The sequence below is a fragment of the Schistocerca piceifrons genome, chromosome 9 (assembly GCF_021461385.2).
Source record: "Schistocerca piceifrons isolate TAMUIC-IGC-003096 chromosome 9, iqSchPice1.1, whole genome shotgun sequence".
In the NCBI taxonomy this organism is placed as follows: domain Eukaryota; kingdom Metazoa; phylum Arthropoda; class Insecta; order Orthoptera; family Acrididae; genus Schistocerca; species Schistocerca piceifrons.
This window is the reverse complement of record NC_060146.1, coordinates 218051265-218075166: the sequence shown is the minus strand read 5'-3', so window position 1 is coordinate 218075166 and position 23902 is coordinate 218051265. Positions and strand designations below refer to the sequence as shown.

Here is a 23902-nt window from a genome sequence, read left to right as displayed (position 1 = left end):
CATCGCAACAACGTTTCACCAGGCAATGCCGGTCAACTGCTGTTTGTGTATGAGAGATCGGTTAGAAACTTTCCTCATGTCAGCACGTTGTAGGTGTCGCCACCGGCGCCAACCTTGTGTGAATGTTCTGAGAAGCTAAACATTTGCATATCACAGCATCTTCTTCCTGTCGGTTAAATTTTTCTTCTGTAGCACGTCGTCTTCGTGGTGTAGCAATTTTAATGGCCAGTAGTGTACATAGATATGTAAAGATGCAGAACACGACGCTACGGTCGGCAATGCCTATATAAGATAAGTGTCTGGCGCAGTTCTTGGATCGGTCACTGCTGCTACTATGTGAGTTTGAACGTGGTGTCATAGTCGGCACACGTGCGACGGCATACAGCATCTCCGAGACAGCGATGAAGTGCGGATTTTCCCGCACGACCATTTCACAAGTGTACCGTGAATGTTAGGAGTCCGGCAAGACATCAAATCTCCGACATCGCTGCGGCCGGAGAGAGATCCTGCAAGAACGGGACCATCGACGACTAAGGATCGTTCAACGCGACAGAAGTGCAACCCTTCCGCAAATTGCTGCAGATTTCAATAATGGGGCATCAACAAATGTAAGCTTGTGAACCGTTCAACGAAACATAATCGATGTGGGCTTTTGGAACCGAAGGACCACTCGTATACCCTTCATGATTGCACGCCACAAATCATTACGCCTCGCCTTTCCCGTCAACACCGACATTGGACTGCTGATTGGAAATACCGGGTGATCAAAAAGTCAGTATAAATTTGAAAACATAATAAACCACGGAATAATGAAGATACAGAGGTAAAAATTGACACACATGCTTGGAATGACATAGGGTATTATTAGAACGAAAAAAAAATTCAGAAAATGTCCGACAGATGGCGCTGGACAGAAGGTAACTGCTACCGTGACGGGCGAGAGGTACGCCGATATGTTACAGAATCGCATCATCCCCAGTCTGGCTGATAAACACCTGCTGGAAGGTACGATGTTTATGCAGGATGGCGCTCCACCCCATATTGCTAGACGCGTGAAAGATCTCTTGCGCGCGTCGTTTGGTGATGATCGTGTGCTCAGCCGCCACTTTCGTCATGCTTTGCCTCCCAGGTCCTCAGACCTCAGTCCGTGCGACTATTGGCTTTGGGGTTACCTGAAGTCACAAGTGTATCGTGATCGACCGACATCTCTAGGGATGCTGAAAGACAACATCCGACGCCAATGCCTCACCGTAACTCCGGACATGCTTTACAGTGCTGTTCACAACATTACTCCTCGACTACAGCTGTTGTTGAGGAATGATGGTGAACATATTGAGCATTTCCTGTAAAGAACATCATCTTTGCTTTGTCTTACTTTGTTATGTTAATTATTGCCATTCCGATCAGATGAAGCACCATCTGTCGGACATTTTTGAACTTTTGTATGTTTTTGGTTCTAATAAGACCCCATGTCATTCCAAGCATGTGTGTCAATTTGTACCTATCTATCTACATTATTCTGTGATTTATTCAGTTTTTAAATTTATACTGACTTTTTGATCACCCGGTATGTTGCCTGGTAGGGCGAGTCTCGTTTCAAATTGTATCGAGCGGATGGATGTGTACGGGTATTGAGACAAGCTAAGGAATCTGTGGACCCTACTTATCAGCAGGGCACTGTTCAAGATGATGGAGGCTCTGTAATGATGCGGGGCGTGTGCAGTTGGAGTGGTATGGGACCCCTGATACGTCTACATACGACTCTGACAGGTGCCACGTAGGTAAGTATGCTGTCTGATCACCCGCATCCATTCGTGTCCACTGCGCATTCCGACGGACTTGGAGAATTCCAGCAGGACAACTGCATGGGGGCTTAATTAAAAATGCTATAATTTTAGTAGCTGTCTGTCCGGTTACGAAGTCTCGTAACCGGTTGGCCCTGAGTAGTATTAGTACGCAATCTGACTGCATAAAATAACAATAAAGAATGACAAGAAATTTCCGTTAACACGATTAATTAAGTCCCCTGCAACTATAAAAGCTACGAAACAACAAAGCACAAGTGTAACTGTTCTGTGTGTGGTAGTGTGATTCAACGTACATGTATCTGGCACGGTTCTTCCTCAATACGACAAGATATTTTAAGCACCATTTACAATGAACTAATTGAAAAATCAGAAATACTATAATTGCACATAGAAACCAGAATTACAAGTCTAACACATGAACACGAGCCAGATGCTTTGTTGACTGAACCTGTGACCAAGAGGCATTGTCATTAAAGAAATGTGAAATATTTTTTTTTTACCTCAATACACACTCCTGGAAATGGAAAAAAGAACACATTGACACCGGTGTGTCAGACCCACCATACCTGCTCCGGACACTGCGAGAGGGCTGTACAAGCAATGATCACACGCACGGCACAGCGGACACACCAGGAACCGCGGTGTTGGCCGTCGAACGGCGCTAGCTGCGCAGCATTTGTGCACCGCCGCCGTCAGTGTCAGCCAGTTTGCCGTGGCATACGGAGCTCCATCGCAGTCTTTAACACTGGTAGCATGCCGCGACAGCGTGGACGTGAACCGTATGTGCAGTTGACGGACTTTGAGCGAGGGCGTATAGTGGGCATGCGGGAGGCCGGGTGGACGTACCGCCGAATTGCTCAACACGTGGGGCGTGAGGTCTCCACAGTACATCGATGTTGTCGCCAGTGGTCGGCGGAAGGTGCACGTGCCCGTCGACCTGGGACCGGACCGCAGCGACGCACGGATGCACGCCAAGACCGTAGGATCCTACGCAGTGCCGTAGGGGACCGCACCGCCACTTCCCAGCAAATTAGGGACACTGTTGCTCCTGGGGTATCGGCGAGGACCATTCGCAACCGTCTCCATGAAGCTGGGCTACGGTCCCGCACACCGTTAGGCCGTCTTCCGCTCACGCCCCAACATCGTGCAGCCCGCCTCCAGTGGTGTCGCGACAGGCGTGAATGGAGGGACGAATGGAGACGTGTCGTCTTCAGCGATGAGAGTCGCTTCTGCCTTGGTGCCAATGATGGTCGTATGCGTGTTTGGCGCCGTGCAGGTGAGCGCCACAATCAGGACTGCATACGACCGAGGCACACAGGGCCAACACCCGGCATCATGGTGTGGGGAGCGATCTCCTACACTGGCCGTACACCACTGTTGATCGTCGAGGGGACACTGAATAGTGCACGGTACATCCAAACCGTCATCGAACCCATCGTTCTACCATTCCTAGACCGGCAAGGGAACTTGCTGTTCCAACAGGACAATGCACGTCCGCATGTATCCCGTGCCACCCAACGTGCTCTAGAAGGTGTAAGTCAACTACCCTGGCCAGCAAGATCTCCGGATATGTCCCCCATTGAGCATGTTCGGGACTGGATGAAGCGTCGTCTCACGCGGTCTGCACGTCCAGCACGAACGCTGGTCCAACTGAGGCGCCAGGTGGAAATGGCATGGCAAGCCGTTCCACAGGACTACATCCAGCATCTCTACGATCGTCTCCATGGGAGAATAGCAGCCTGCATTGCTGCGAAAGGTGGATATACACTGTACTAGTGCCGACATTGTGCATGCTCTGTTGCCTGTGTCTATGTGCCTGTGGTTCTGTCAGTGTGATCATGTGATGTATCTGACCCCAGGAATGTGTCGATAAAGTTTCCCCTTCCTGGGACAATGAATTCACGGTGTTCTTATTTCAATTTCCAGGAGTGTATAATGACGAAAAATACACTGTGATCATTGCAACATCTTCCATCTATCTATTCTCTCGCCCAACAGAACAACAACTGCACACGACATGCTCTCAATAGTACTGCTCTCGACATCCTCTCAACAAGCACTGTCCACGGCAACCTCTGAACTACTACTACTACCAGTGGAGGCGGCGTAATAATAATCTTTGGCGCAATCTCTGGCGCTGTGACTCAGTGTAGCCACCTTTCACAATGCGACACTTCACACGTCCAGAATAGCTACAGAGTGGCTCCAGTAACAGTATTATGAGTTTAAACACTTCCACTGGCCACCAAACTCCCCAGACATGAACATTATTGAACATATCTGGGATGACTTGCAACGTGCTGTCCAGAAGAGATCTCCACCGCTTCGTACTCTTACGGAGCTATGGACAGCACTGAAGGATTCACGGTGTCAGTTCCCTCCAGCACTACGTCAGACATTGGTCGAGTCCACGCCACGTCGTGTTGCGGAATTTCTGCGTGCTCGCGGTGGCCCTACACGATATTACGGAGGTGTGCCGGTTTGTTTCGCTCTTCAGTGTATTTACTATTCCTCGTAGAAGACCTTGTATAGACTCCAGTACTTGGGAAGAGCTGTCTGCTCTTCCGAAGTCGGTTGGCGATGCCGATGCGTTGCGGGTTTTCAGTGACGCAGTGGCGAGCGGTTAGTCCGAGAAGTGTGAGGGGCGGTGAAGCACCGCTGCCTTGGTCAACGCCTGGAGGCCCCGGCCGTGCGTCAGAGGCCGCCGCCCGCGGTGGTGGGGGAAGGAGCGGGCAGGCGCGCTGCAGCGGCGAGAGCCGGCAGTCGGCGGATGACCGAGGATGCGGCGGCCGTGAGCTGACAGCACAGCAGCCACTGCGGGACTGCAGTGACGCAACACAGGTGCGTGGGTCCGCCGCGCTGTCCATTACTGGACCGCTGTTTGGCGCGCTTGTCAAACGCGGGGCGTCTTTGAAAGAAATTTCGCTTGTCGTCAGATCTGACAAGAGGGCTGGCGTCGTTTGTATCTGTGGTCGCTTCGCGTGTTTAGCGGAGTTCTGTTTTCATTTACCTCACTGTCTAATGAGCTTCATAACTAAGGAAACTCTGTTCGAGGATGTTGTTGTAGTGGTCTTCAGTCCAGAGACTGATTTGATGCAGCTCTCCATGCTACTCTATCCTGTGCAAGCTTCTTCATCTCCCAGTACCTACTGCAACCTACATCCTTCTGAATCTGCTTAGTGTATTCATCTCTTGGTCTCCCTCTACGATTTTTACCCTCCGCGCTGCCCTCCAATGCTAAATTTGTGATCCCCTGATGCCTCAGAACACGTCCTACCAACCGGTCCCTTCTTCTTGTGAAGTTGTGCCACAAACTCCTCTTCTCCCCAATTCTATTCAATACCTCACCATTAGTTATGTGATCTACCCATCTAATCTTCAGCATTCTTCTGTAGCACCACATTTCGAAAGCTTCTATTCTCTTCTCGTCCAAACTATTTATCGTCCACGTATCACTTCCATACATGGCTACACTCTATACAAATACTTTCAGAAACGACTTCCTGACACTTAAATCTATACTCGATGTTAACAAATTTTTCTTCTTCAGAAACGCTTTCCTTGCCATTGCCAGTCTACATTTTATATCCTCGCTACTTCGACCATCATCAGTTATTTTGCTCCCCAAATAGCAAAACTCCTTTACTACTTTAAGTGTCTCATTTCCTAATCTAATTCCCTCAGCATCACACGACTTAATTCGACTACATTCCATTATCCTCGTTTTGCTTTTGTTGATGTTCAGCTTATATCCGCCTTTCAAGACACTGTCCATTCCGTTAAACTGCTCTTCCAAGTCCTTTGCTGTCTCTGACAGAATTACAATGTCATCGGCGAACCTCAAAGTTTTTATTTCTTCTCCGTGCATTTTAATACCTACTCCGAATTTTTCTTTTGTTTCCTTTACTGCTTGCTCAATATACAGACTGAATAACATCGGGGAGAGGCTACAACCCTGTCTCACTCCCTTCCCAACCACTGCTTCCCTTTCTTGCCCCTCCACTCTTATAACTGCCATCTGGTTTCTGTACAAATTGTAAATAGCCTTTCGCTCCCTGTATTTTACCCCTGCCACCTTTAGAATTTGAAAGAGAGTATTCCAGTCAACATTGTCAAAAGCTTTCTCTAATTCTACAAATGCAAGAAACCTAGGTTTGCCTTTCCTTAATCTTTCTTCTACAATAAGTCGCAAGGTCAGTATTGCCTCACGGGTTCCAACATTTCTACGGAATCCAAACTGATCTTCCCCGAGGTCGGCTTCTACAAGTTTTTCCATTCGTCTGTAAAGAATTCGCGTTAGTGTTTTGCAGCTGTCACTTATTAAACTGATAGTTTGGTAATTTTCACATGTTCACAATAAAGGATGGCAGCCAAAAACAGTTGCAGGATAGAATTTTTTTATTAAAATTCTTGACCAAGGTTTCGGTACATATAAACATACCTTCATCAGAAGTACATTTCCTGAATAGAAAGACACATTCATTAGAAAAGCCATATCAACGAAAGTGAGAACCAGAAGCTTAAATAACGGTGAAATTGCTAAAGTAATACAGGCACACAATCTTTAGTACTTACTAAAATTACATCATGCACTGGAGAATAATGAAACAATTATGCCAAAAGGCGTCGTCAGTAATTAAAATATCATCTCCATTTGTACGACATGTGTAATGGGTACAGGATCAAAGCGCACAGTTTAACAATGTTACTTCACCTATGAACTGTTGAGACACGAGTGTGAAGGCACTAAGGTAGATTGTTTCGCCGAGAGAGGGCACTTGCATGTGCCAGACTCGCGCATATTACAATCCATAAATACATACATAAGCGCATTAAATTATTAAAGGTTGTGTTAATTCAAACTTTGTCTTAATAAATAAAGCGTATCACGCCAATTAAAGACATTTATGTAAACTAGAAATATAGAACCAAATTTACCTGTGTCCTAGTGTCAAACGGATAAAGCTTGCGCTTGGAACATCTAACGAGAGAGGGCACTACTGTAATGCGCGAGAGTCTCGCGTAACGTAGGCAGTGAAATCATACTAGCGAAACAACCAAAATGTTATAATAAAACGAAACCATCTGTCTGTATGAATAAAACATAGTAGTCATTTAACCACACATACACATTGAAATTCATAATTAACAAACATCACATTATGTAGATCCCAACAAGATAGGAAAAGCGCATTTCACCGGCATCAACAAGCAAGAAAATAACTCCTTGTCAGCCAGACTATATTACATTAAGGCAATGAGGGGTTTGAAACTGTCTAAAAAATTTTTGTTTCGAAGCTGCACCTGTTCATTAAGAACAAACCCATCTTTTAGAGACAGATGCTTGAAAATCTCTAATTCTTCGAGCAAGTCTAGTTTGTCACCTTTATCAGCTTCATGAAGCATCTCTACGTCGTCCAGTTCACTTGGCGTGTGCTGTAAGAGCCATAGATGTTCAGCAAAGGTGGAATTATATACGTTTTCCCCATTTTTACCTAACCTGTGTTCTTTATACCTAACTTTAATGGGTCTACCTGTCTGCCCTATGTAATAGTTTGGGCAGTCGTTACAAGTAATTTTGTATACACCGGACTTAGTGCTGAGTTCTTCTCGTGCTCCAATATTATGAATTACTCTACGTTTGAGGCTATTATTTACGGAAAAAGCAACTCTATAACCGTATTGTTTCTGTAAAAGTCTTTTTATCTTATATGAAACGTTCCCTAAAAATGGAATAGAAATAAAGTTATTACTCTCATAGTTCTTTGCCCTGTTATCTCTTAAAGTAGAAAATTTTACTGCTATTTTTTTCCTAGCAATTTGGTCAATTAATTTAGGGTCGTATCCATTGTTAGTGGCTATTGATTTTAATAAAAATATTTCATTTTCAAAACAATTCTGTGCTAAAGGTGTGCTCACAGCGCGATGAACTGCAGAATGAAAAAAGGCGATCTTGTGAGTTTGAGGATGACAGGAATCTGCTGGAATAATATTATCAGAGAAAGTTTCTTTACGGAAAATGTCGAAGCTAATGGTGTTACCCGATAACTTAAGTTTCAAATCAAGAAAATTGAGTTCTCTCTCGTTATTTTGTATCTCTTTTGTTTGGCAGAGTGTTAATGAGTGGTTACACAATCGTAAGGTTGAAATTCAGTGTAGACATGATTTTAAACTTCAAAAACTGGAAAATGTTACCCCAAAATCTAATGTTGTTCATGCAAAAAGAACTGTCAATTGCGAACACCAATTTTTCGACAGAGTACTAAACAAAACTTCTATAAGCTTTACCCCTCAAGAAAGCGCCATGCTAGCGAGAGGTTTTAAATACAATTTCATGCCTGATATTAACGATCCTAAAGTGATAGATAATTTTATTGTTGACCTTAAAGTTGGTCTTGACTCCGTAAAAACTGAAAAATCCCAACAAAATAGGATAGCTCATGAATGTAGCGCAATTATAGAAAGAGAGGTCAAGTCTGTAAAAAACAGTGATTTAAAACAGAGAGGTGGTAACATTATTACTAGTATTAACCGTAAATTAAAAAATAATGAGGCTCTCATCACTAAATCAGACAAAGGAAATTCGCTTGTTGTAGCCTATAAAAGTGAATACATTGCTAAAACTTTGGCTTTTTTCGAAGAAAATGGTATATTTGAAACTGAGCAGGATCATACCCCTACGTTACAAAAGCAAATTAGAGATACGTTAAGAAGAAGTAAACATCTTATGAAAGAGTTTCAAAAGAAAACCTTAATTAACATGAACCCTAGAGCACCTACGCTTAGAAGTCAGTTTAAGGTACACAAAAGTCAACACCCAGTTCGTCCCATTGTTAATGGAATAAAGAGCCCACATCACAAATTAGCGAGATTTTTACACACTAAAATTAAAGAAGCCTTTGTTTTTGAAAACAATTACTCTGTTAAAAATAGTGCTGAGGTAGTAAACAAGCTAAAATCAGTAGAGATCACTTCTTTCTCTCGTTTGGTTTCTTTTGACGTCGTAAGTTTATACACCAATGTTCCAGTGGATATCACTCTTAAGATTATTGAAGGTAACATTCGACAACATAAAACTTTAAGTGAGCTACAGTTGTCGGAACTTATGTCACTACTGCAGGTTGTACTAGATTACAATTACTTTCAGTTTAATGGTAAAATGTATGAGCAACCATTCGGCTTAGCCATGGGTTGCCCGTTAGCTGGCATCTTTGCTGACATCTTTATGAATGCACTAGAAGAAAATTTCTTCAAAAACAACCCTACGTTAGGCAATAAGATTTCTTTTTATGCTCGTTATGTTGATGATATACTCATACTATTTCAAGGTTGTGACCAAGATCTACAACAACTGTTTCATGTTTTCAACAGTTTCCACGAGAAAATGAAATTTACAAAAGAGATACAAAATAACGAGAGAGAACTCAATTTTCTTGATTTGAAACTTAAGTTATCGGGTAACACCATTAGCTTCGACATTTTCCGTAAAGAAACTTTCTCTGATAATATTATTCCAGCAGATTCCTGTCATCCTCAAACTCACAAGATCGCCTTTTTTCATTCTGCAGTTCATCGCGCTGTGAGCACACCTTTAGCACAGAATTGTTTTGAAAATGAAATATTTTTATTAAAATCAATAGCCACTAACAATGGATACGACCCTAAATTAATTGACCAAATTGCTAGGAAAAAAATAGCAGTAAAATTTTCTACTTTAAGAGATAACAGGGCAAAGAACTATGAGAGTAATAACTTTATTTCTATTCCATTTTTAGGGAACGTTTCATATAAGATTAAAAGACTTTTACAGAAACAATACGGTTATAGAGTTGCTTTTTCCGTAAATAATAGCCTCAAACGTAGAGTAATTCATAAGATTGGAGCACGAGAAGAACTCAGCACTAAGTCCGGTGTATTCAAAATTACTTGTAACGACTGCCCAAACTATTACATAGGGCAGACAGGTAGACCCATTAAAGTTAGGTATAAAGAACACAGGTTAGGTAAAAATGGGGAAAACGTATATAATTCCACCTTTGCTGAACATCTATGGCTCTTACAGCACACGCCAAGTGAACTGGACGACGTAGAGATGCTTCATGAAGCTGATAAAGATGACAAACTAGACTTGCTCGAAGAATTAGAGATTTTCAAGCATCTGTCTCTAAAAGATGGGTTTGTTCTTAATGAACAGGTGCAGCTTCGAAACAAAAATTTTTTAGACAGTTTCAAACCCCTCATTGCCTTAATGTAATATAGTCTGGCTGACAAGGAGTTATTTTCTTGCTTGTTGATGCCGGTGAAATGCGCTTTTCCTATCTTGTTGGGATCTACATAATGTGATGTTTGTTAATTATGAATTTCAATGTGTATGTGTGGTTAAATGACTACTATGTTTTATTCATACAGACAGATGGTTTCGTTTTATTATAACATTTTGGTTGTTTCGCTAGTATGATTTCACTGCCTACGTTACGCGAGACTCTCGCGCATTACAGTAGTGCCCTCTCTCGTTAGATGTTCCAAGCGCAAGTTTTATCCGTTTGACACTAGGACACAGGTAAATTTGGTTCTATATTTCTAGTTTACATAAATGTCTTTAATTGGCGTGATACGCTTTATTTATTAAGACAAAGTTTGAATTAACACAACCTTTAATAATTTAATGCGCTTATGTATGTATTTATGGAATGTAATATGCGCGAGTCTGGCACATGCAAGTGCCCTCTCTCGGCGAAACAATCTACCTTAGTGCCTTCACACTCGTGTCTCAACAGTTCATAGGCGAAGTAACAATGTTAAACTGTTCGCTTTGATCATGTGCCCATTACACATGTTGTACAAATGGAGATGATATTTTAATTACTGACGACGCCTTTTGGCATAATTGTTTTATTATTCTCCAGTGCATGATGTAATTTTAGTAAGTACTAAAGACTGTGTCCCTGTATTACTTTAGCAATTTCACCGTTATTTAAGCTTCTGGTTCTCACTTTCGTTGATATGGCTTTTCTAATGAATGTGTCTTTCTATTCAGGAAATGTACTTCTGATGAAGGTATGTTTATATGTACCGAAACCTTGGTCAAGAATTTTAATAAAAAAATTCTATCCTGCAACTGTTTTTGGCTGCCATCCTTTATTGTGAAGAATTTTAACAGTTGCTGCTGCAGCCATGTTTAAAATCTTGAAATTTTCACATGTGCCAGCACTTGCTTTCTTTGGGATTGGAATTATTATATTCTTCTTGAAGTCTGAAGGTATTTTGCCTGTCTCATACATCTTGCTCACCAGATGGCAGAGTTTTGTCAGGACTGGCTCTCCCAAGGCCGTCAATAGTTCTAATGGAATGTTGTCTACTCCCGGGACCTTGTTTCGACTCAGGTCTTTCAGTGCTCTTTCAAACTCTTCACGCAGTATCGTATCTCCCATTTCATCTTCATCCTCTTCCATTTCCATAATATTATCCTCAAGTATATCGTCCTTGTATAGACCCTCTATATACTCCTTCCACCTTTCTGCTTTCCCTTCTTTGCTTAGAACTGGGTTTCCATCTGAGCTCTTGATATTCAGCCGGCCGAAGTGGCCGCGCGGTTCTGGCGCTGCAGTCTGGAACCGCGAGACCGCTGCGGTCGCAGGTTCGAATCCTGCCTCGGGCATGGATGTGTGTGATGTCCTTAGGTTAGTTAGGTTTAACTAGTTCTAAGTTCTATGGGACTAATGACCTCAGCAGTTGAGTCCCATAGTGCTCAGAGCCATTTGAACCATTTTTTCTTGATATTCATACAAGTAGCTCTCTTGTCTCCAAAGGTCTCTTGAATTTCCTGTATGCAGTATCTATCTTGCCCCTAGTTAGATGAAAAAAGAACAACTGTTGTCCAGGTGCGAATAGGACTCTCACACTGAAAGCTCCGTACAAACATAATTATGTACACAGACATTTCATACAACCCGGGAATGAGGACCTCGACGATGTTTCCCTGTTGTCGATACTGAGACTGGCAAGACATCGGTCCCCGGGTTCCCAAGACTTTCGAGAATGCTTAATTTTCAGGTTGGTAGTGTTGTGGCCTGACAAGAGAGCCAGTCCACAGTGACGGGTAACCGAAATGCACGCGTTTAAACTCACGCAGGGTGGCGTGAGGTCTGAAACAGGATACGTAATGAATGCTATAAAGAAAAGCACGTAGCTTCTGGAATACTTAACTTTAATCCACATTGGTGTATATCGCTCTTGGCGATACAAGTTAGACTCTTTAGATACATGCACTATACTGTTAATTGCGCCTTGCTAGGTCGTAGCCATTGACTTAGCTGAAGGCTATGCTATCTATATTCTCGGCAAATGAGAGAGTCTCCGTCCGTGTAGTCGCTAGCAAAGTCGTCCGTACAACTGGGACGAGTGCTAGTAAGTCTCTCGAGACCTGCCGTGTGGTGGCGCTCGGTCTGCGATCACTGACAGTGGCGACACGCGGGTCCGACATGTACTAATGGACCGCGGCCGATTTAAAGCTACCACCTAGCAAGTGTGGTGTCTGGCGGTGACACCACAGGTAGTCGGGTAAATACGGATAAAAGAAATATTTTTTGTCACGTGACAAGATAATAAATTACGCAATTTCCTTATTTTTTTCCTTTTTTGTGCTCTGATCTTCTTGCCAAATTTTCTGATTCTAGACCGCTAATACGTTTCAAAATACGTAACGTAAATGGTCGTATCTTTTGTTTTCATCGACGTAGTAGTTAACCTTCATTATACCGCCATCTATGATCTCGACAATCCTTGCCTGTTATGGACATAGTCGGTCCCTCGGACTCCAAGACTTTCGAGAATGTTTAAGAATCAAGTCTGAAGTCGGATAACAAACGATAAAAGAAATATTTTAGTCATATGATATAATTATAAATTAACAATTTTCAGATTTGTTTTCGTTTCCTTGTACTGTGAAGCCATTCTTATTGACAAATTTCACAATTCTACACCAACGGGAAGCACTCTACTGGACAAACTTCCTTTACTTCTATGGTCACAGATTTTTTATCACCAGACTATAATGACCATCTTCAGATCTGTTTTATAAAAACATATACTAATATACTGGAGCCATAGTGGCATCGTCAAATGCTGTGCTCGCTGTGGCTGGATGTTTACTTCCGTCATAGTGAGTAACCGTGAAGACGGTACTCTGTAGACTTCTTCTCTATTGAAATTGCAGTTATTATTTGATATTTTGACTCTTTCACGGACGTTCGTTTCATAAATACCAATTTCTTTGTCTATCACGTGTGTGTTCTTAAAATCTAGAACTTGGTTACATTATTGTTGATGCTCTGCCACAGCTGATTTGAAATTTTGTCTTACCGGTAGTTGGAAAGGAAAACCGATTGATTTGAACTTTTTATCTCATCACAAAATTTACAATTTTCTAATTAATATGGTACATAAATCACTTATAAACTCACATTGTAAACATTTTTTTCTTTTAAAAAAATATCGTCTGCGCCTGTTTAAAATGTTAAAAGTTTTACGTGCATTGCTTCAAGATGAAATAAATTCGTTAAGTTTTTGCATGGAAGACAGTGGATTGCACTATTACAAAGGCGAAATTACGTTGTTTCTATTGGTAGTACTGTCGAAAATAATATCGTACCCTTTCGTAATATAAACAAATGTTGTATGTAGAAGTGTTAACTAAGTGTGAATACTGGAATGGTAATGGACTTCGAGATTCTGACGAAAGATCGCTATGAATGTAAGTCAGGGAACGAAGCAGAACATACCTGCGACAGAAACCTTAAAAGAACAACCGGTGGAATGGATGTCTCTGCAGCTACTGAAACCTTCAGACGATCCGCGAATAAAACGTGTGTTCGTCACGTTATGTTCTTAGCTGATGGGATCTCAAAAGCAGACAACAGTGTAGTAGCAGCTAGCCTTACGGTGACAATATTATCACAAAACTGGAATGTGTCGGTTATGTCCAGAAGAGGAATGGCAACATGAAATTGAAACCAAGTTTCAGAAACAGGAATTCTTCAGATGGTAAAACGATAACGGAAAAGGCTGACAGACGAAGTTAGTGATGAACTATAATAATACTATGGAATGGCCGTTAGAAATAACACTGATAATTTGTTCAGATTGAGGCAAGGACAAATGGGCTACACACCTTCGCCAACAAACTGGCAACAGATCGTAAGCCAATACGCTAACCTTGTCCTTCCGGACCAGATTTACGGTACAATTATCGCAACTCCCAGTACTCGAACACTCGATCCCAGCAGCAGCCATGGAAGACGTAATGCCCGTTTACGGACACTTTACGCATCCTCCGTTATTGAGGAAGTGTCTACATGGGCAGACTCAGAACCCAAATGAGTTCTTCAGCAATCATATGAACTCGCGTACCAAAACTGTATTTACTGAAAGCAAGACAATAAAATGGGGGTGGGGGGGGGGGTTGTCATGTTGTTATTGCTTTTAGTGGTGGCAACACTGGTATAGGAAATCAAAGGATGGACCAGCAGCAATGTATGCAGCAGAAATGGCCACTAAGGAGTCCTCAAGGGAGGAAAGAAAGAGATCCATAGAAAATGATCAAGATGATACGGAGTGTGATGTTTCTGAGTGAGTAACAAAATGAAACATGTTTCTCAAAACTTACATTGTCAGTTCCATTTTTCTGAATCTGAGGAATCACTTAGAGTAGAATATTCATACTTTCAGAGAGTTGTTGTTGTTTCTGTGGTCTTCAGTCCTGAGACTGGTTTGATGCAGCTCTCCATGCTACTCTATCCTGTGCAAGCTTCTTCATCTGCCAGTACCTACTGCAACCTGTATCCTTCTGAATCTGCTTAGTGTATTCATTTCTTGGTCTCCCTCTATGATTTTTACCCTCCACGATTTCCTCCAATACTAAATTGGTGATCCCCTGATGCCTCAGAACATGTCCTACCAACCGATCCCTTCTTCTAGTTAAGTTGTGCCACAAACTCCTCTTCTCCCCAATCCTATTCAATACCTCCTCATTAGTTATGTGATCTACCCATCTAATCTTCAGCATTCTTCTGTAGCACCACATTTCAAAAGCTTCTGTTCTCTTCTTGCCTAGTGTTTATCATCTATGTTTCATATCCATACATGGCTATACACTATACCAGAAAATATTTCCCGACACTTCAAATCTATACTCGATGTTAACAAATTTCTCTTCTTCAAAAATACTTTCCTTACCATTGCCAGTCGACAGTTTATATTCTCTCTACTTCGGGCATCATCAGTTACTTTCCTCCCCAAATAGCAAAACTCCTTTACTACTTTAAGCGTCTCATTTCCTAATCTAATTCCCTCAGCATCACCCGACTTAATTTGACTACATTCCATTATCCTCGTTTTGCTTTTGTTGATGTTCATCTTATACCCTCCTTTCAAGATGCTGTCCATTCCGTTCAATTGTTCTTCCACGTCCTTTGCTGTCTCTGACAGAATGACAATGTCATCGGCAAACCTCAAGGATTTTGTTTGTTCTCCCTGGATTTTAATTCCTACTGCTGGCTCAATATACAGATTGACTAACATCGGGGACAACCCCGTCTCACTCCCTTCCCAACCACTGCTTCCCTTTCATGTCCCTCTACTCTTATAACTGCCATCTGGTTTCTGTACAAATTGTAAATAGCCTTTCACTCCCTGTATTTTACCACTGCCACCTTCAGAATTTGAAAGAGAGTATTCCAGTCAACATTGTCAAAAGCTTTCTCTACGTCTACAAAAAATGTTCAAATTTGTGTGAAATCTTATGGGACTTAACTGCTAAGGTCATCAGTTCCTAAGCTTACACACTACTTAACCTAAATTATCCTAAGTACAAACACACACACCCATGCCCGAGGGAGGACTCGAACCTCCGCCGGGACCAGCCGCACTGTCCATGATTGCTGGGCCCTACACCGCTTATGGGACTTAACTGCTAAGCTCATCAGTTCCTAAGCTTACACACTACTTAACCTAAATTATCCTAAGTACAAACACACACACCCATGCCCGAGGGAGGACTCGAACCTCCGCCGGGACCAGCCGCACTGTCCATGATTGCTGGGCCCAAGACCGCTCGGCTAATCCCGCGCTGCTACGTCTACAAATGCTATAAACGTAGGTTTGCGTTTCGTTAACCTAGCTTCTAAGATAAGTCATAAGATCACTTTTTCCTCATGTGTTCCTACGTTGCTACGGAATTGAAACTGATCTTCCCCGAAGTCGGCTTCTACTAGTTTTTCCATTCTTCTGTACATAATTCGTGTTACTATTTTGCAGCAATGACTCATTAAACTGATAGTTCAGTAATTTAAACACCTGTCAGCAGCTGCTTTCTTTGGAATCGGGATTATTATATTCTTATTGAAGTTTGGGCGTATTTCGCCTGTCTCATACATCTTGTTCAACAGATGGAAGAGTTTGGCCATAGCTAGGTCTCCCAAAGCTATCAGTAGTTCTAACGGAATGTTCTCCCATGGCCTTGTTTCTACTTAGGTCTTTCAGTGCTCTCTCAGAAAGTTACAACATACGAGTACTTATACTGAGCCTACCGAACTAAAATACAAAAATGTTTGGTATAATTAAAACTACTTTGGAAAAAGTATAAATATTATACAAAACTCTGATCGAAATGTAATGATTTCAATCTAACACACTAACAATTAACACGTAATGTTGTATAAAAGTCTGACGTCCATTGTTACAGTGGTTTCTGAAACAAAGAGACAACTAAAACGTCACCTCTGTACTGGAAGATACATAATACAGGGTGAAGAAACACGGCTGACGACATACGGGAGTCTGGGTGTGGCGGTGGGTCGTGCTCGGGTAGCCTGGTGGTAGCAGGAAATCCGGGTTCCAGTCCCGGTCCGGCACAAACTTCCATTGTCGTCATTCCATTAGGCAGCTGACGGTTGTCCATATTCGTAACTGCGAATGCAGTTCATATTTTTCGTACTGAGACTTTGGCCCTCTCATTTAGCTTACCCCGAACGTGGACCGATCTGTTTATTCCAGTATTTTCGGTGTCTGAGTGTTGCTGTTGCTTCTTTGTCTCCAAGGTGAGTTTGCTCTGGAGAGTCCCGTCTTCCAGGATGATGACAGCCGCGTTCACCAGCCTGCAAGCGTACGTTGCCGGTTTGACGGATTCTCGGGCACCCTGTCTGCAGCTCGACCGGCCTGCGAAATCAACCGATCTAAATCCCACCCAGAATGTGGGTGACAATTTGGAACAGCTGCTGAAGCGTACCAGCCAGGGTCACCGCATTTTGGTAGCTCAGGGGTGGCCAGTCATCAGCGGGTGGCTTGAGCTGGCTTTGGTAGACCTGAAGAAACCTGTAGTCACTATTCCGCCCTAAATTTGGGCCATTATCAGGTTGGACGCGGCGATACGCGGCATTGGAAGGGTGTCTCTTCAACTGCGTCCAGTGGAATTTGTGCCGGCCGAACGTCGAGACAAGCTCCGCTAATCCCCTGTTCGAACTCTCCAACTTGCCCGACAGCTAGAGGAGCCGAGGGCACTTAAGTTGTGTACTGATGGACAGGACAGCAGATGCTCGAACAGTAAATGTAACATAATGCAGGTTGACTCTTACAGAGAAGACGACATCAATCACCCACTTTTTACAATGCTATTTATTTATTTCAACAGCTCTGCTGCCGGCTAGTTCACGTTAAGATACATTTTACATTAGCTTTCACTTTTTGTCTTCCCAAATGATGAAATTTCTTTTGGTGGCGGAGTCCTACAACCAAAACAAGATATGAGAATGTCTTTTCAACTCTTATTGTCACTGACAACGATTTTAAATGATGTAAACGAATTATTCTAGTGGAGATGTTTTGGTGACGCAAGTAAGTGGAGATGTTTCGGTTATTTACGTAACCAAAACATCTCCCCTAGAATAATTTGTTTCCATCATTTAAAATCGTTGTGAGGCACAATTACAGTTAAAAAGACATTGTCTCACATCTTGTTTTCGTTGCAGGACACCACCACCAAACGACATTTCATCATTTGGGAAAGCAAAAAGTGAAAACTAATGTAAAATGTATCTTAACGTAAACTAGCCGTCTGAAGATGAATCTCGAGGTTCGAAACCGGTAACGGCGCTATTTAAATAAATAAATAACATTGCAAAAAAGTGGCTGGTTGCTGCTGTCTTCTCTGTAAGAGTCAATCTGTATTTTGTACACAGCCACGGGCTCAGAATGTCGGTTTTCGACAAAATAGCAATAAATGTAACGACAAAATTTTTTAGTCAAAAAGGTATCGTAATTTATTTTACGTTCTGTCGGACGCAATTGCACAAATTTTTGCTTAGGACCGGATCTTCAGAAACTCCAATGGAAAACATGAAAACCAACTTGCAAACAAGGAATTTAAAAATCGTATCTCTTCTTCAAACAATACGGAATGGATAGATTACTACTTACGTTACACAAATTCGTACAAGCACAACTCACATACGCATCGCCACTGTCTCAATGGGCTAAGGGGCCCTACTGCTTGGTGGCGGCGGCCATTTGTGTGTGTGTGTGTGTGTGTGTGTGTGTGTGTGTGTTGTGCTTTTACGCATTTGTGTGTGTTTTCCAATTCTGAAGAACTGGAACATCTTTAGCATTGAAACTTAAGAACTGGAACATCTCTAGCACTGAAACTTCTTGGCAGATTAAAACTGTGTGCCGGACTGGGATTCGTAGCCAGGACCCCTGCTTTTTGCAGGCAAGATCTCTACCCGTTCTCGCAGCTTTACCTGCGCTAGTACCTAATCTCCTACCTTCCAAACTTAAGTCCCAGGTTCGAGTGCCGATCCGACACACAATTTTAATCTGGCAGGAAGTTCCACATCGTCTGTGATTCAGCACCTCCTCTATCTAATGAGCAGCAATCTGTCCTTTCCGTGTTGTTGGTATTCCATCCTGAAATTTCCTCTGTTTGACAAACCATACCGGTACTTTAAAATAAATACAAAATAAAATATGGTCCACACCTGGTGATGAGCATATGGCGCACGTGACGTACACGGTGGGCGAGAAGTTCCCGCACCCATTCTACATCTACATCTGCATCCACACAGATACTCTACAAGCCACCGTATGATGCGTGGCGGAGGGTACCCTAAACCATTACTTGCCATTTCCTTTCCTGTTCCACTCGCAAACACAGCGAGGGAAAAACGAGTGTCTGTACGCCTCTGTATCAGCCCTAATCTCTCGTATCTTTTCTTCGTGGTCCTTACGCGTAATGTACTGCGCTCAGCTTTAAAAGCCGGTTCTCTAAATTTTGTCATAAGCCTTCCTCGAAAAGAACGTCGCCTTCTCTGCAGGGATTCCCATTGGAGCTCCAGAAGCACATCCGCAACACTTGCATGCTGACCGAACATACCGGTAACAAATCTGCCAGCCGGGCTCTGAATTGCTTCGATGTCTTTGATCAATCCGACCTGCTACGGATCCCAAACACTCGAGCATTACTCAAGAATAGGTTGCACCAGCGTTCTATATGAGGTGAAACACGTTTAGCAGAATTGTAGCTATCTTACTTCTTATCGGGTCTTGGAATCAATTGTTGGAATTCATTATTACATGTTTTCGCGGTCGCAGGAGTTTAATTTGGAGCCATGGTAGACATGAGCGGTCACAGTTACGCTATTTGCGCGCTTAGTGACAAGTGTTTCAGTGCACGAAACACACAGGGCAGGCAGTGAGACAGATTATTGAACATTTCCAGGAAAGATTTAATAACGCTCGACCGCGAAAGGCAACACTTCTGGATTCGGAAAGACGTGCCTTTGCTGTTGCAGGCCACGGAGCGGAAAAAAGCAGACACGAGAAGAAACGTGTGCCGCACTCTCTCTCTTACGACGTCGACACGTGAGCGTGCCTCGGTACACGGAGTGCCGGATCACACGAAAAAAGAACTTAAGGTCCGACATTTTCGACCGATGTTTGTAAACGAGTTTTAGGATACAGACCAGAATGGGGGCGTTTTAGCGTTTCGTACTTTGTTAACTCGATTTCGAAATGCAGTTAGGCGAGCCAAGGTTATGTTCTCAGATGAATCTGCCATTTATTGTTTAGGTCAAAGAGAATCCTCAATACACAGTCGAGTTAGGAAAGAACCCGCCTCACGGAATGATATGGGCAGCGTTGACACAACCTCTGGTTGGACCGTACTCTTTTTCATGGGACTATGAATAGAGCATTTATTTATTTATTTATTTATTTGGTTCATCAGTCTTCTGACTGGTCTAATGCGTCCCGCCACGAATTCCTCTCCTGTGCCAACCTCTTCATCTCAGAGTAGCACTTGCGACCTACGTCTTCAATTACTTGCTGACTGTATTCCAATCTCTGTCTTCCTCTACACTTTTTGCCCTCTACAGCTCCCTCTAGTACCATGGAAGTCATTCCCTCATGTCTTAGCAGATGTCCTATCATCCTGTCCCTTCTCCTTGTGAATGTTTTCCACATATTCCTTTCCTCTCCGATTCTGCGCCGAACCTCCTCAATCCTTACCTTATCAGTCCACCTAATTGTCAACAGCCGTCCGCAACACCACCTCTCAAATGCTTCGATTCTCTTCCCTTCCGGTTTTCCCGCAGTCCATGTTTCACTACCATACTATGCTGTGTTCCAAACGTACGTTCTCAGAAACGTCTTCCTCAAATTAAAGCCTGTGTTTGATACCAGCAGACTCCTCTTGTCCAGGAATGCCCATTCTGCCAGTGCTAGTCTGCTTGTTCCACCCGTCATTGATTGTTTTGCTGCCTAGGTAGCAGAATTCCTTAACTTCATCTACTTCGTGACCAGCAACCCAGATGCTGACTTTCTCACTGTTCTTTTTTATGCTACTTCTCACTACTTTGCATTTCTTCGATTTACTCTCAATCCATATTATGTACTCATTCCACTCATTCGATCCCGTAATTCTTCTTCACTTTCACTCACGATAGCAATGTCATCAGCGAATCGTATCATTGATATCCCTTGACCTTGAATTTTATTTCCGCTCTTGAACCTTTCTTTTATTTCCATCATTGCTTCTTTGATGTACAGATTGAGCAGCAGTGGCGTAAGACTACATCCCTGTCTTACACTCTTTTTAATGCGAGCACTTCGTTCTTGATCGTACACTATTATTATTCCCCCTTGGCTCTTGTACCCGTCTTTCCCTACAGCTTACCTCTACTTTTCTCAGAATTTCTAACATCTTGCACCATTTTATATTGTCGAACGCTTTTTCGAGGTCGACAAATCCTACTAACGTGTCTGCATTTCTATTTAGTATTGCTTCCATTAGCAACCCCAACGTCAGTATTGCCTCTCTGGTACTTCAGCTTTGCTAAAGCCAAACTGATAAGTCATCTAGCAAATTTTTTACAAGTGTTGAAAATGTGGTTAATACCTCAGCTTGAGGAAAGGGGACCCACAGGACGCATACGGTTGCAGGAAGACGGAATGCCCCCGGACCCTCTTACACTGCGCGAGTTACTAAATAGACGCTCTCCAGGACGGTGGAAAGGTCATGGTTCGTCAGCAACGACAGCTCCCTTGAAACGCCCACCATGAAGTGAGGCTAGCTAGCACTTGGCAACTCGGTGAGGGGAGTCAGCCGTAAAGACGCGTGTACTGGTCACGTCGTTACGCTACGAACGAAGCCCAGCGCACTGCTGTTGAGCATGCACTTCCCACTGTGACGCCTTACATGATCAAAAATACGTCAAGAAGAAGTGGAGTCGTATGGAAGTGTGTTTACAGCATGATAGGGGAACAAATGGTTCAAATGGCTCTGAGCTCTATGGGACTTAACATCTGACGTCATCAGTCCCCTAGTACTTGGAACTACTTAAACACCGCGCAGTGATTCCTGAACGCTCGAGGTATTATAACGAGTGTACAGACCTCCGATTAGTCAGTCTGCATCAGTCTGCATTAATCTGCTTTAGTCTGTACCAGTCTGCGTTAGTCTGTACCAGTCTATAGTCAAGTTTCAGTCTGCGCCTAATAAGATTATCATATTCCTGTACATAGCCATGAAGATAAATGTATAGACACTTTGTCAAGTATCAGAGACATGTGAGAATAATATTAACGTACCAAGACCAAAGGAACTTCAGAATCAAGTTAAGTAATGTCTATGATTTTTATTATTTTAATAAATGTGTGTGAAAATTAATCAAGTTCTGTTTAAAGTTGGTCACCGTCAATCTGCTACTCTAAGCGTGCAAGTGGCATTTCTATCGTCTGACCTAACGGCAGAAGATAAACACGCCACTATAAGACCACGAGACATATTGCTGACACTCGCCCGCCTACTTCGTTAGCTAGCGACAAGTCAAATAATCTGATGGTGTGTGTACGGAAGGTCTTACAGTATGCACAACACACTTAGTAGGCAGTTTGTTTACACAAATACTGGTCGCATATTTCTCAGATTCTTGTACAGACGCAGCTTTTGTGCAACGTGTGCATAATTAAAGTTCCAGTTTCAAATGCTGTAGAAAGAGCGTTTGACAAAGAGAATGACAGAAAATTTGAACTGTATATTATTCACGCATGGAGAAACGTCGTGGAACAAGAAAGAAACAAACTGAAAATGTCACCAATAAATGGTGTTGTAAGCGTCTTAACGTAAATGGTGTCGGCTACAAATGACAGATGAATCGCAATACGACGACTATTGCACCATCCGTATTGTTGAAGGTACGACACAAGTTCGGGAGTTAACAGTTCCGCCACTGTTATTTAGGTAACCCCATACACCACGGCAAGGTCGTACCACACTGAATGGGAAAAATCGCTTTTTAATTGTCCTGAGGCCAGAAACCGCATAAAAACCGAAATAACGAAGGTTTCTAATTGTCGTGAGACTATGAAAGACACGTTCAATACAATGTCAACCGTTTCCAGCCAGAAACTAAAATCGAAAAACGGGATGCTCCACAACAGATCGGACTGTTAAATATTTGACACTACAATAGTGAAGCCATAGTCACAGTACATATTATGTTATTTTTTTTAAAAAAAGTGGGGTAACATTACTGGTTTCAAGAAACTACGTCATCATTTGAAAATTTTTCTTTTCCTCTTTTTTTTTTTTTTTTTAAAGGAAGGAGTTACATTACCGGTTTCATTTGAAAATGAAGACGTAGTTCGTTTAAACAGGTAATGTAACAGCTTTTTTTTTTAAAAAAAAAAAAAGGAAAGAATGAAAAATTTTACGTACTGCGACTCTTGTAGTGTGAAGTAAATATTAAACTTCATTTAATTTATATTATAGTCACAGTCCTTTATGACAATTATGTCGGAATATACACACATCAAAAAAAGTTTTGCATCACTCCGGTTCCCAGAACTCCTGAAGATAGACGTTGACTGTGGATATTGTTTCAAAGACACAGTCCGTTTGACTGTTGAGAGATCTCTCTCAACCCGCCCAAAGATGGAAACAACTGTGCATGAGCAGCGCCTATTAGACGGACAGCGTCCGACAGCCAATCAGTTCCAGTCATTCCACCAGGAAGGAGGTACACGGCTCGTGTTATCAGTAGTTCAACCATGCCTACACGGTCAATACCGCGGTTCGATTGCTTCGTGCCAGGAAGCACTCTCAAGAAGGGAAGCGTCCAGGCGTATCGGAGTGAACCGAAGCGATGTTTTCAGACATGGGGACATACAGAGAGACAGTAACTGTCGATGACATGCCCCGCTCAGGCCGCCCAAGGACTACTACTGCAGTGGATGACCGCTACCTACGGATTATGGCTCGGAGGAACTCTCACAGCAAAGCTTGAATGATGCTTTTCGAGCAGCCACAGGACGTCGTGTTACGACTCAAACTGTGCGCAAGAGGCTGCATGATGCGCAACTTCACTCCCGACGTCCATGGCGAGGTCCATCTTTGCAACCACGACACCATGCAGCGCGGTACAGGTGGGCCCAACAACATGCCAAATGGACCGCTCACAATTGGCATCATGTTCTCTTCACCGATGTGTGTCGCATGTGCCTTCAACGAGATAATCGTCGGAGACATGTTTGGAGCCAACCTTGTC

General features: G+C 42.8%; 1 protein-coding gene across 1 annotated transcript in view; it reads left to right on the top strand.

Moving 5' to 3' along the window:
• Positions 1–4527: 4527 nt before the first annotated feature.
• LOC124717347 (mucin-2-like) overlaps positions 4528–23902 on the top strand; it is an 82669-nt gene continuing 63294 nt past the window's right edge. The window contains exon 1 of the mRNA XM_047244176.1: positions 4528–4649. The gene's annotated coding sequence lies outside the window, so the exon portion shown is untranslated. The remainder of the gene's footprint in view (positions 4650–23902) is intronic.